Genomic DNA, 13,638 nt, shown 5'->3' on the forward strand with positions numbered 1-13,638 from the left:
ATATGCCATTGAACACAAATTAGGATAGTTGATAATCAGTCAAGTTTTATAGCATGATAAAAAGTCCTCAAAAATGAAACATTAGTGGAACTATATATATTCTCTTTCGGCAATATTTTAGACACAGGTATTAAGTAAAATTCATATAAAGATTAATTTATTTTCAAATTTGGTCGGGGTGAAGAGGAAATAGATAAATGACTTTGCTGGATGCCTCTTCGTGAAAATATCGAAATTTGAGCTTCTCCATATAAAATGGAGGTCCGGGGCAACCAAAAAACAAGTCTATTGCTTTACCAAATTTGAAGGCCTCATGCATTGGTATTAAAATGTCAAAATGAGGCGGAAACGCCCGAGCTGATATTAACACACCACCTAGCAACAATGAAATCACGTGATTTGAATCAGAAAGGAAGATTCTGTTAAAAGTAGCTAGATATATGTGAACTGTACCAAAAATAACGTTATCATGATTATAAAACTCTCGAAAAATCATCTGACCTATAGACAATTAATTGACAAGGTCATAGTAGTACATTTAAAACGAACACCACCAACCTCTCCAACAGTTGAATGGTTACCAAATTGCTTTTATTTGGCAAATAAATTAATTAATTGAGTCCTGGATGATAGACCTACTTATAATACGTACAGTAACAAGGTTCCCACATCAAACGCAATAATTAGGCTAGGCTAACCAGGGTCGCAATTTAAGATGCCTGGGTATTGTCAGAAATTGTAATATGAAAGAACCATTTCCACAACATCAAACCTACTGTGCACGTGAAGAACGTTGAAGCTACCAATAAATATCGTTTAATTGCCTAAAAATAAACTACAGAATGTTTGAATCTCAATATACTAAAATCCTACTATGCAAATTAGCTTCGAAACAACGAATGTGCTACTATGCAAATGAGGGGCACGGAAATCTGCACACGGTCTGACCCACTCGACGCCTCTTCGAACGAGATCGGTTTCGAGGCCTCCTCGAAACGTCCCGCTTTTTCCTCCGTTCGATCCCGTCCGTCGACGTGAGTCTGCAGCTGGCCTTCGATTTTCGATTCGGTCCCGTCTTCCTGCCTGAAAATCCTCGAAACAAACTTTTTCTAGGCGGAAGTTGCTTTGCTTGCGGACCTGATTGCCTCTCCGGAGAAAAGGTTACGTCGGGTCGTTAAGCGTGTTAGGCTTTGTCAGCGAGGTCGTTAACCGCCACCTCTTTGTGCGGAGAAGCAATTAAGTGCGGGATCCTCAAGTCTCTGCGAGCTTCGATTTCCTTTGCAAGAAAACCTTGCTGCGTCACAGCTCGGTTCTCCCTTCTGGATGGAAGTTTTGATTCGAGGTTTTTTTGGAATCGAAACAGCTCGCTTGCGACACTTTTCTCCCAAAAGCTCGAGACCGTACGAGCAAAAGTTATGATTGTCATGATTATCTCATCATTGTTCCTGCCTGAAAATCCTCGAAACAAACTTTTTCTAGGCGGAAGTTGCTTTGCTTGCGGACCTGATTGCCTCTCCGGAGAAAAGGTTACGTCGGGTCGTTAAGCGTGTTAGGCTTTGTCAGCGAGGTCGTTAACCGCCACCTCTTTGTGCGGAGAAGCAATTAAGTGCGGGATCCTCAAGTTTCTGCGAGCTTCGATTTCCTTTGCAAGAAAACCTTGCTGCGTCACAGCTCGGTTCTCCCTTCTGGATGGAAGTTTTGATTCGAGGTTTTTTTGGAATCGAAACAGCTCGCTTGCGACACCTTTCTCCCAAAAGCTCGAGACCGTACGAGCAAAAGTTATGATTGTCATGATTATCTCATTGTTGTTGCTTAAACTACTAGGCACTCTCATGGTTATCATGATCTTTTGGCGATACGTTCCGATGACGTAGCGATTTGCATTGTTGCAGGGACAGTTTTTTTCCCGGTAACTGAAAAATTCCCTTTTATGGGGGATCGATTGATAAATGACCGTGCAATTTGTGTCAGAACAGTCTCAACTGGATAAAAGCATGATAAATTGTCGCAAAGATCATTTTCCAGCCAGGTGCATTTTAGAGCACACGGTTGGAAAGAAAGGTTTGGAAAAAGAAGTCGACATGTTTCTCACAATGGACCCTTGATTTTGGACGCAATTTTCAGTGTGAGTATTGTTTATTCTTTTCGCTTATGTTTCTGCACCTTGCCTTGCCATTTTTCTAACAAAACGCCCTGCCCCTGCCGCGAAATATTTAATAGTCGCCCCTTTATTGAATACTATGTTTCTGTTCAGTGGTGGCGCTAGGTTTCCTCCGACAAAGGGGCTAGCACTTCCGACGGAGGGGCTAATTTTTTTAGAGAACGATAGGGCTAGGGGGCGACAAGGAATTGTAAGGGTACTGGAGACCGAAGGCGAGCGTTGCGAGCCGAAAATTCGGGGGGTCCGGGGGTACTCCCCCGGGAAAATTTTGGTGGCTACACCCATTAGATTGGCTAAAAATGCTATCAAAATGGTGTAATCGTGTTTTTTACTACGTTTTTTGACATATTACTAAGGGCACGTTTGCCCCCTCCCTTGCCCCTCCTAGCAAAGGGCAGGAGGGGCGCTTGCCCCCCCGCGCCCCCCTTCTCCGGCGTCCCTGGAAATTTTTTTTGAAAGCTGCCTCTAGATAAGCTTAAAACTACTCTAAATCTTTACAACTCATCAAACGTTGCCAATTCAAGTAGGGCCTATCTTTGGAAAGTATGAATTTAAATAAAAAGCAACCAACTGAACTTAAGGAAAACTGGAACACAACGTAACTTTATAGGAACAGACCTAAGCGGTGGAATACGCACTTCTACATATCGAAAATTCAAGTCCAAGAATCAAAATTGTTTCACAGAGCAATTCTACTCTTCGGGAACTTAGCCTTAAATCTGTCTTTTTTCTAATTTCCGCCAAAACTTAAAAAATTCGCTCCGACAAAAAAAATTCAAGCATAATTTATCTTCCGACGGAGGGGCTAGCCTCCTCCGACGGGGGGGCTGTAGCCCCCCCTGCCCCCCCTCTGGCGCCACCACTGTTTCTGTTGCTCTTTTATTAGCTACAACATTGAATTTACCGTCTGTTCTTCTGCTGTTTTTGCAGGACAGTGTCGAGAACACGATTTGAATACCTTTCCCAAATTGAATATTCATCAGGTTAGTGCGTTTGTTTTCGGGGTTATTTTCATCCCTTTTCGTTTATCTACGTTTCAAAATAGAGGTATTTTATATTTTATTATTTATCAATTTGTGCAACGAATTCTCAGCGAATTGTGACGCCTAGATTCAGGAAATTCAAACTTTATAGGACAGTTTTGCCTGACGAGTTGCGAACGACGATCAAGCTACGCCCCCTTTGTGATGTGACCCCATTGTCTGCAAGGTCGTTATTGGGGAAACTTTTCGTGAGTGCGGATCGTTAACGATCATTAGTGACGCACCGATTAGGAACCTTGATCTTCGATGTCGACATTTGATTTTGGTAAACTTGCTGCGTCACAGTTTTCATATCGGTTATTCTTGGATTTTTTGCAGGACATTCCCGTGGCAGATTGACCAAAGTATTGTAAAAGATATTCTCATCCAGCTTCATCACACGGTAAGCGATTTTTGATATCAAAGATCTCTTCGTGTTTTACTTCGTTTATACTCAAATTTTTTTCGCCGTTTTTTAGATAAATATGCTGAATTAATTCTAAACGAAATGCCAAGTGTTCATTTAAGAAAATTAAATTTTTCAATAAAGTTTTTCATGTGTTGCGAAAGCCGGTGAAGTTACGTCCCCCTAATCCCTTCGCGATTGATTGATTGCATTCGCGATTTTGTTTTCGGGGTTATTTTCAGGCCCTTTTGTTTATCTACGTTTCAAGATAGAGGTATTTTATTATTTATCAATTTGTGCAACGAATTCTCAGCGAATTGTAACGCCTAGATTCAGGAAATTCAAACTTTATAGGACAGTTTTGCCTGACGAGTTGCGAACGACGATCAAGCTACGCCCCCTTTGTGATGTGACCCCATTGTCTGCAAGGTCGTTATTGGGGAAACTTTTTGTGAGTGCGGATCGTTAACGATCATTAGTGACGCATCGATTAGGAATCTTGATCTTCGATGTCGACATTTGATTTTGGTAAACTTGCTGCGTCACAGTTTTCATTTCGGTTATTCTTGGATTTTTTGCAGGACATTCCCGTGGCAGATTGACCAAAGTATTGTAAACATATTCTCACCCAGCTTCATCACACGGTAAGCGCTTTTTGATATAGAAGATCTCTTGGTGTTTTACTTTGTTTATACTCAAATTTTGTTTCGCGTTTCTTTATATAAATACGTTGAATGAATTCTTAACGAAAAGCCAAGTGTTTATTTAGAAAAATTAAATTTTTCAATGCAGTTTTTTGTCTGTTGCGAATGCCGGTGAAATTACGCCTCCTCCTAACCCTCGCGATTGATTGATTGCTTTCGCGATATTTTCTAAGAATTTTTGCTGCCCCTTTTTGTTTAAATATTCATGCTACACCCTTAGTGACAAGATTTAGTAGAGTTTTTGTAAACTTCATGTTGCCCTCATCGTGGTATAGAAATTTAATAACTTTTTCAATACATTTTTCCATCTATTGCAAATGCCGGTGAAGTTACGCCTCCCCTAACCCCTCACAGTTGATTGATTGCTTTTGCGATATTTTCATGGATTGGAAGCTGCCCCTTTTTGTCAAAATAATCATTCTGCTCCTTTTTTGTACGTGTTTTTCTACCGCTTTTAGACCAATTTTATTTTACAACTGCTAAGCAATTTTTCCAGCCATTTCCATTTCGACATGGAAACATGCTTTAATGAATAACTTGCTGCGTCACAGTTTTCATTTCGGTTATTCTTGGATTTTTTGCAGGACATTCCCGTGGCAGATTGACCAAAGTATTGTAAAAGATATTCTCATCCAGCTTCATCACACGGTAAGCGATTTTTGATATCAAAGATCTCTTCGTGTTTTACTTCGTTTATACTCAAATTTTGTTTCGCGTTTCTTTATATAAATACGTTGAATGAATTCTTAACGAAAAACCAAGTGTTTATTTAGAAAAATTAAATTTTTCAATGCAGTTTTTCGTCTGTTGCGAATGCCGGTGAAGTTACGCCTCCTCCTAACCCTCGCGATTCATTGATTGCTTTCGCGATATTTTCTACGAATTTTTGCTGCCCCTTTTTGTTTAAATATTCATGCTGCACCCTTAGTGACAAGATTTAGTAGAGTTTTTGTAAACTTCATGTTGCCCTCATCGTGGTATAGAAATTTAATAACTTTTTCAATACATTTTTCCATCTATTGCAAATGCCGGTGAAGTTACGCCTCCCCTAACCCCTCACAGTTGATTGATTGCTTTTGCGATATTTTCATGGATTGGAAGGAAGCTGCCCCTTTTTGTCAAAATAATCATTCTGCTCCTTTTTTGTACGTGTTTTTCTACCGCTTTTAGACCAATTTTACAACTGCTAAGCAATTTTTCCAGCCATTTCCATTTCGACATGGAAACATGCTTTAATGAATTGTTTCTACGCGTACACTGGCGCTGAAATTTAGTAACCATTATTCCTCTTTTTTTCAGGGCATTTGTGAGACGTTTTGACACCACGATTTGAATGAAAGACATTTCTTCTTTGGCCTTTGTTTCGTTATAATTTGATTGATTTAGAGGATCTTTGTATGTTTATTGTAAAGTTGAAGGATAATTCAAGATTTTGCATCCTGCTCTCAAATAGTTTCAGCGATTGATAGGACCCCTATTTCATAGATTTTCATACCCTACTTCCAATTGGTTTTTTTACGAGGATGTTTATGAAACACACGGTTCCCTCATTGTACTTTTACAGAGTTTGCCCCCTATGCGTTATAAACATCTAATAGAATTGGCTTTAAATGTGCTATTTAACTTTGGAGGATCCTCAACTCTAGCCATTTATTGTTACCAATCTTGCAATTGTTTTTTACGAGGATGTTGGTGAAATACACGCCTCCCCCAGTGTGATATATTTGAGGGTTTGCCTCAAATATTTTGAAAACATCAGATTTTAGATTTTGCTTTAGTTATGGATTTTATTTTGAGGATTCTCCACTCTAGGGTTGGCTCACCAATAGTAACTATTAATTGTTGTTGTTTTCAAAATTAGCAAACATTTTGATAATTATTATGATGATGAAGTAAATATTTGTTTTTCTGCTAGAAATCTGCCATTGAACACAAGTTAGGATAGTTGATAATCAGTCAAGTTTTATAGCATGATCAAAAGTCCTCAAAAATGAAACATTAGTGGTAGTGCTCAAAAATGAAACATTTGTGGAACTATATATATTCTCTTTCGGCAATATTTTAGACACAGCTATTAAGTAAAATTCATATAAAGATTAATTTATTTTCAAATTTGGTCGGGGTGAAGACGAAATAGATAAATCACTTTGCTGCATGCCTCTTCATGAAAATATCGAAATTTGAGCTTCTCCATATAAAATGGAGGTCGGGGGCAACCAAAAAACAAGTCTATTGCTTTACCAAATTTGAAGGCCTCATCCATTGGTATTAAAAGGTCAAAACGAGGCGGAAACGCCCGAGCTGATATTAACACCACCTAGCAACAATGAAATCACGAGATTTGAATCAGAAAGGAAGATTCTGTGAAAAGTAGCTAGATATATGTGAACTGTACCAAAAATAGCGTTAACATGATTATAATCTCGAAAAATCATCTGACCTATAGACAATTAATTGACAAGGTCTTAGTAGTACATTTAAAACGAACACCACCAACCTCTCCAACAGTTGAATGGTTTCCAAATTGCTTTTATTTGGCAAATAAATCAATTAATTGAGTCCTGGATGATAGACCTACTTATAATACGCACAGTAACAAGGTTCCCACATTAAACGCAATAATTAGGCTAGGCTAACCAGGCTCGCAATTTAAGATGCCTGGGTATTGTCAGAAATTGTAGTATGAAAGAACCATTTCCACAACATCAAACCTACTGTGCACGTGAAGAACGTTGAAGCTACCAATAAATATCGTTTAATTGCCTAAAAATAAACTACAGAATGTTTGAAGCACACGGAAACAGCAAAATCACACCTTTGATAATCTACTGAGTTATTGATTTAAACTTTAACTGCTCTCTCACGCTTTTCCTTCACCAATTTAGCAACCACCTTCACTCTAATAACAAATTATGTAAAAAATCCTTCCCTAATACTGCAATTTTTCAATATTTTGCAATTTTTCCTTTCGCCTCACAATACATATATACTGCTGTCTTCTGAGACCCATTTCAAGTTTCTCTCAAAATGGCAAACGAGCAGGCCCCAATGGTGACTGCTCAATACTCATTCGATTTAGTCCATGTTCCATAAAAAATATGTCATAAGTTCCCACACTTTATCTAAATAGACTACAATCCACTGAAAAGTTTCTACTGAATGTTATTGTAAATAGACTACAATCCTCCATAAAGTGTTTACTTAATGCTATTGATATTTATTATTATGGAATGGAAGTAAACTAGCCTTTCTTGGCGACCCCGCCAAAGCGGGGTCTTGCAAGGCCCACCTGGCCTGAGTTTCCATTCTTGACGACCCCGCCAAAGCGGGGTCTGGGTGGCCCGCCGGCCCGCGACAGCCCGAGCCAGTGGACCGCCGGCCCGCGGCACGCCCAGCCAGTGGACCGCCGGCCCGCAGCACGCTCAGCCAGTGGACCGCCGACCCGCGACACGCCCAGCCAGTGGACCGCCGGCCCCCGACATGCCCAGCCAGTGGACCGCCGGCCCCCGACATGCCCAGCCAGTGGACCGCCGGCCCGCGACACACCGAGCAAGTGACCCGCAAGCCCCCGCCCAACCCTAGGTGCAAATTAGCAAAGAACGAACTAACGCCATCCCCAAGACACAAAACCCCCTCACACAAAACCCCCTCACACAAAACCCCAACACACAAAACCCCCTCACACAAAACCCCAACACACACTACCCCAACACACACGACCCCAACACACACGACCCCAACACACACGACGTGCCCCCCGCAGAGGCGTGGCTCCCGCACAAAAGAGGCTCACGCCAAAAAGAGGCTGTGCCTGCTCCCCCGCAGAGGCTGCAAGAACCACGCCCTCTCCCATCACATAATTCTTCCTCAAAAATAAGTGCAAAAACACTCGCACTCCTGCAGAATTCAGCGAAAAAATCACTCGCGCTCCTACGCGATTTTTACTCGCACGACTGTCACAGGCGCTAGAGGGCGGGGAGGAGAAGGGGAAAAAAAGGTCCCCGCCCTCTAGCGCCTGTGACAGTCGTGCGAGTAAAAATCGCGTAGGAGCGCGAGTGATTTTTTCGCTGAATTCTGCAGGAGTGCGAGTGTTTTTGCACTTATTTTTGAGGAAGAATTTTGTGATGGGAGAGGGCGTGGTTCTTGCAGCCTCTGCGGGGGAGCAGGCACAGCCTCTTTTTGGCGTGAGCCTCTTTTGTGCGGGAGCCACGCCTCTGCGGGGGGCACGTCGTGTGTGTTGGGGTCGTGTGTGTTGGGGTCGTGTGTGTTGGGGTAGTGTGTGTTGGGGTTTTGTGTGAGGGGGTTTTGTGTGTTGGGGTTTTGTGTGAGGGGGTTTTGTGTGAGGGGGTTTTGTGTCTTGGGGATGGCGTTAGTTCGTTCTTTGCTAATTTGCACCTAGGGTTGGGCGGGGGCTTGCGGGTCACTTGCTCGGTGTGTCGCGGGCCGGCGGTCCACTGGCTGGGCATGTCGGGGGCCGGCGGTCCACTGGCTGGGCATGTCGGGGGCCGGCGGTCCACTGGCTGGGCGTGTCGCGGGTCGGCGGTCCACTGGCTGAGCGTGCTGCGGGCCGGCGGTCCACTGGCTGGGCGTGCCGCGGGCCGGCGGTCCACTGGCTCGGGCTGTCGCGGGCCGGCGGGCCACCCATCTCAATATACTAAAATCCTACTATGCAAATTAGCTTCGAAACAACGAATGTGCTACTATGCAAATGAGGGGCAAGCACGTCTGCACACGGTCTCACCCACTCGACGCCTCTTCGAACGAGATCGGTTTCGAGGCCTCCTCGAAACGTCCCGCTTTTTCCTCCGTTCGATCCCGTCCGTCGACGTGAGTCTGCAGCTGGCCTTCGATTTTCGATTCGGTCCCGTCTTCCTGCCTGAAAATCCTCGAAACAAACTTTTTCTAGGCGGAAGTTGCCTTGCTTGCGGACCTGATTGCCTCTCCGGAGAAAAGGTTACGTCGGGTCGTTAAGCGTGTTAGGCTTTGTCAGCGAGGTCGTTAACCGCCACCTCTTTGTGCGGAGAAGCAATTAAGTGCGGGATCCTCAAGTTTCTGCGAGCTTCGATTTCCTTTGCAAGAAAACCTTGCTGCGTCACAGCTCGGTTCTCCCTTCTGGATGGAAGTTTTGATTCGAGGTTTTTTTGGAATCGAAACAGCTCGCTTGCGACACCTTTCTCCCAAAAGCTCGAGACCGTACGAGCAAAAGTTATGATTGTCATGATTATCTCATTGTTGTTGCTTAAACTACTAGGCACTCTCATGGTTATCATGATCTTTTGGCGATGCGTTCCGATGACGTAGCGATTTGCATTGTTGCAGGGACAGTTTTTTTCCCGGTAACTGAAAAAGTCCCTTTTATGGGGGATCGATTGATAAATGACCGTGCAATTTGTGTCAGAACAGTCTCAACTGGATAAAAGCATGATAAATTGTCGCAAAGATCATTTTCCAGCCAGGTGCATTTTAGAGCACACGGTTGGAAAGAAAGGTTTGGAAAAAGAAGTCGACATGTTTCTCACAATGGACCCTTGATTTTGGACGCAATTTTCACTGTGAGTATTGTTTATTCTTTTCGCTTATGTTTCTGCACCTTGCCTTGCCATTTTTCTAACAAAACGCCCTGCCCCTGCCGCGAAATATTTAATAGTAGTCGCCCCTTTATTGAATACTATGTTTCTGTTGCTCTTTTATTAGCTACAACATTGAATTTACCGTCTGTTCTTCTGCTGTTTTTGCAGGACAGTGTCGAGAACACGATTTGAATACCTTTCCCAAATTGAATATTCATCAGGTTAGTGCGTTTGTTTTCGGGGTTATTTTCATCCCTTTTCGTTTATCTACGTTTCAAAATAGAGGTATTTTATATTTTATTATTTATCAATTTGTGCAACGAATTCTCAGCGAATTGTGACGCCTAGATTCAGGAAATTCAAACTTTATAGGACAGTTTTGCCTGACGAGTTGCGAACGACGATCAAGCTACGCCCCCTTTGTGATGTGACCCCATTGTCTGCAAGGTCGTTATTGGGGAAACTTTTCGTGAGTGCGGATCGTTAACGATCATTAGTGACGCACCGATTAGGAACCTTGATCTTCGATGTCGACATTTGATTTTGGTAAACTTGCTGCGTCACAGTTTTCATATCGGTTATTCTTGGATTTTTTGCAGGACATTCCCGTGGCAGATTGACCAAAGTATTGTAAAAGATATTCTCATCCAGCTTCATCACACGGTAAGCGATTTTTGATATCAAAGATCTCTTCGTGTTTTACTTCGTTTATACTCAAATTTTTTTCGCCGTTTTTTAGATAAATATGCTGAATTAATTCTAAACGAAATGCCAAGTGTTCATTTAAGAAAATTAAATTTTTCAATAAAGTTTTTCATGTGTTACGAAAGCCGGTGAAATTACGCCTCCTCCTAACCCTCGCGATTGATTGATTGCTTTCGCGATATTTTCTAAGAATTTTTGCTGCCCCTTTTTGTTTAAATATTCATGCTACACCCTTAGTGACAACATTTAGTAGAGTTTTTGTAAACTTCATGTTGCCCTCATCGTGGTATAGAAATTTAATAACTTTTTCAATACATTTTTCCATCTATTGCAAATCCCGGTGAAGTTACGCCTCCCCTAACCCCTCACAGTTGATTGATTGCTTTTGCGATATTTTCATGGATTGGAAGCTGCCCCTTTTTGTCAAAATAATCATTCTGCTCCTTTTTTGTACGTGTTTTTCTACCGCTTTTAGACCAATTTTATTTTACAACTGCTAAGCAATTTTTCCAGCCATTTCCATTTCGACATGGAAACATGCTTTAATGAATTGTTTCTACGCGTGCACTAGCGCTGAAATTTAATAACCATTATTCCTCTTTTTTTCAGGGCATTTGCGAGACGTTTTGACACCACGATTTGAATGAAAGACATTTCTTCTTTGGGCTTTGTTTCGTTATAATTTGATTGATTTGGAGGATCTTTGTATGTTTATTGTAAAGTTGAAGAATAATTCAAGATTTTGCATCCTGCTCTCAAATAGTTTCAGCGATTGATATGGGGTCGTGTGTGTTGGGGTCGTGTGTGTTGGGGTCGTGTGTGTTGGGGTTTTGTGTGAGGGGGTTTTGTGTGTTGGGGTTTTGTGTGAGGGGGTTTTGTGTGTTGGGGATGGCGTTAGTTCGTTCTTTGCTAATTTGCACCTAGGGTTGGGCGGGGGCTTGCGGGTCACTTGCTCGGTGTGCCGCGGGCCGGCGGTCTACTGGCTGGGCATGTCGGGGGCCGGCGGTCCACTGGCTGGGCGTGTCGCGGGTCGGCGGTCCACTGGCTGGGCGTGCCGCGGGCCGGCGTTCCACTGGCTGGGCGTGCCGCGGGCCTGCGGTCCACTGGCTCGGGCTGTCGCGGGCCGGCGGGCCACCCAGTCTCAATATACTAAAATCCTACTATGCAAATTAGCTTCGAAACAACGAATGTGCTACTATGCAAATGAGGGGCAAGCACGTCTGCACACGGTCTCACCCACTCGACGCCTCTTCGAACGAGATCGGTTTCGAGGCCTCCTCGAAACGTCCCGCTTTTTCCTCCCTTCGATCCCGTCCGTCGACGTGAGTCTGCAGCTGGCCTTCGATTTTCGATTCGGTCCCGTCTTCCTGCCTGAAAATCCTCGAAACAAACTTTTTCTAGGCGGAAGTTGCCTTGCTTGCGGACCTGATTGCCTCTCCGGAGAAAAGGTTACGTCGGGTCGTTAAGCGTGTTAGGCTTTGTCAGCGAGGTCGTTAACCGCCACCTCTTTGTGCTGAGAAGCAATTAAGTGCGGGATCCTCAAGTCTCTGCGAGCTTCGATTTCCTTTGCAAGAAAACCTTGCTGCGTCACAGCTCGGTTCTCCCTTCTGGATGGAAGTTTTGATTCGAGGTTTTTTTGGATCGAAACAGCTCGCTTGCGACACCTTTCTCCCAAAAGCTCGAGACCGTACGAGCAAAAGTTATGATTGTCATGATTATCTCATCATTGTTGCTTAAACTACTAGGCACTCTCATGATTATCATGGTCTTTTGGCGATGCGTTCCGATGACGTAGCGATTTGCATTGTTGCAGGGACAGTTTTTTTCCCGGTAACTGAAAAATTCCCTTTTATGGAGGATCGATTGATAAATTACTGTGCAATTTGTGTCAGAACAGTCTCAACTGGATAAAAGCATGATAAATTGTCGCAAAGATGATTCCAGGTGCATTTTAGAGCACACGGTTGGAAAGAAAGGTTTGGAAAAAGAATTCGACATGTTTCTCACAATGGACCCTTGATTTTGGACGCAATTTTCACTGTGAGTATTGTTTATTCTTTTCGCTTATGTTTCTGCACCTTGCCCTGCCATTTTTCTAACAAAACGCCCCGCCCCTGCCGCGAAATATTTAATAGTCGCCCCTTTATTGAATACTATGTTTCTGTTGCTCTTTTATTAGCTACAACATTGAATTTACCGTCTGTTCTTCTGCTGTTTTTGCAGGACAGTGTCGAGAACACGATTTGAATACCTTTCCCAAATTGAAAATTCATCAGGTTAGTGCGTTTGTTTTCGGGGTTATTTTCATCCCTTTTCGTTTATCTACGTTTCAAAATAGAGGTATTTTATATTTTATTATTTATCAATTTGTGCAACGAATTCTCAGCGAATTGTGACGCCTAGATTCAGGAAATTCAAACTTTATAGGACAGTTTTGCCTGACGAGTTGCGAACGACGATCAAGCTACGCCACCTTTGTGATGTGACCCCATTGTCTGCAAGGTCGTTATTGGGGAAACTTTTTGTGAGTGCGGATCGTTAACGATCATTAGTGACGCACCGATTAGGAACCTTGATCTTCGATGTCGACATTTGATTTTGGTAAACTTGCTGCGTCACAGTTTTCATATCGGTTATTCTTGGATTTTTTGCAGGACATTCCCGTGGCAGATTGACCAAAGTATTGTAAAAGATATTCTCATCCAGCTTCATCACACGGTAAGCGATTTTTGATATCAAAGATCTCTTCGTGTTTTACTTCGTTTATACTCAAATTTTTTTCGCCGTTTCTTAGATAAATATGCTGAATGAATTCTAAACGAAATGCCAAGTGTTCATTTAGGAAAATTAAATTTTTCAATAAAGTTTTTCATGTGTTGCGAAAGCCGGTGAAGTTACGTCCCCCTAATCCCTTCGCGATTGATTGATTGCATTCGCGATTTTGTTTTCGGGGTTATTTTCAGGTCCTTTTGTTTATCTACGTTTCAAGATAAAGGTATTTTATTATTTATCAATTTGTGCAACGAATTCTCAGCGAATTGTAACGACTAGATTCAGGAAGTTCAAACTT

At 42.6% G+C, this 13,638-nt stretch overlaps 2 long non-coding RNA genes across 4 annotated transcripts in view; both read left to right on the forward strand.

Annotated features, from left to right (window-relative positions):
* The first annotated feature begins 1,469 nt into the window (after positions 1-1,469).
* Positions 1,470-6,190, forward strand: LOC135685903 (uncharacterized). Its single transcript, XR_016144207.1, has 6 exons — positions 1,470-2,125; positions 3,092-3,144; positions 3,523-3,586; positions 4,171-4,233; positions 4,878-4,941; positions 5,593-6,190. It is a non-coding gene; the product is annotated as an uncharacterized LOC135685903 (long non-coding RNA).
* A 2,750-nt stretch (positions 6,191-8,940) lies between these two features.
* The window catches only part of LOC135680758 (uncharacterized), a 35,862-nt gene continuing 31,164 nt past the window's right edge, over positions 8,941-13,638 (forward strand). For 2 of the 3 annotated variants that reach the window (XR_016144210.1, XR_016144209.1), the window contains exons 1-4: positions 8,941-9,845; positions 10,032-10,084; positions 10,463-10,526; positions 13,223-13,286. This is a non-coding gene — a long non-coding RNA (uncharacterized LOC135680758). Of the gene's footprint in view, positions 9,846-10,031; positions 10,085-10,462; positions 10,527-11,177; positions 11,341-13,222; positions 13,287-13,638 lie in introns of those variants that run through there. The other variant, XR_010516290.2, reaches the window with a different exon arrangement.

Source organism: Rhopilema esculentum, chromosome 11, assembly GCF_057945365.1.
Source record: "Rhopilema esculentum isolate cy_ngs chromosome 11, ASM5794536v1, whole genome shotgun sequence".
Lineage (NCBI taxonomy): Eukaryota > Metazoa > Cnidaria > Scyphozoa > Rhizostomeae > Rhizostomatidae > Rhopilema > Rhopilema esculentum.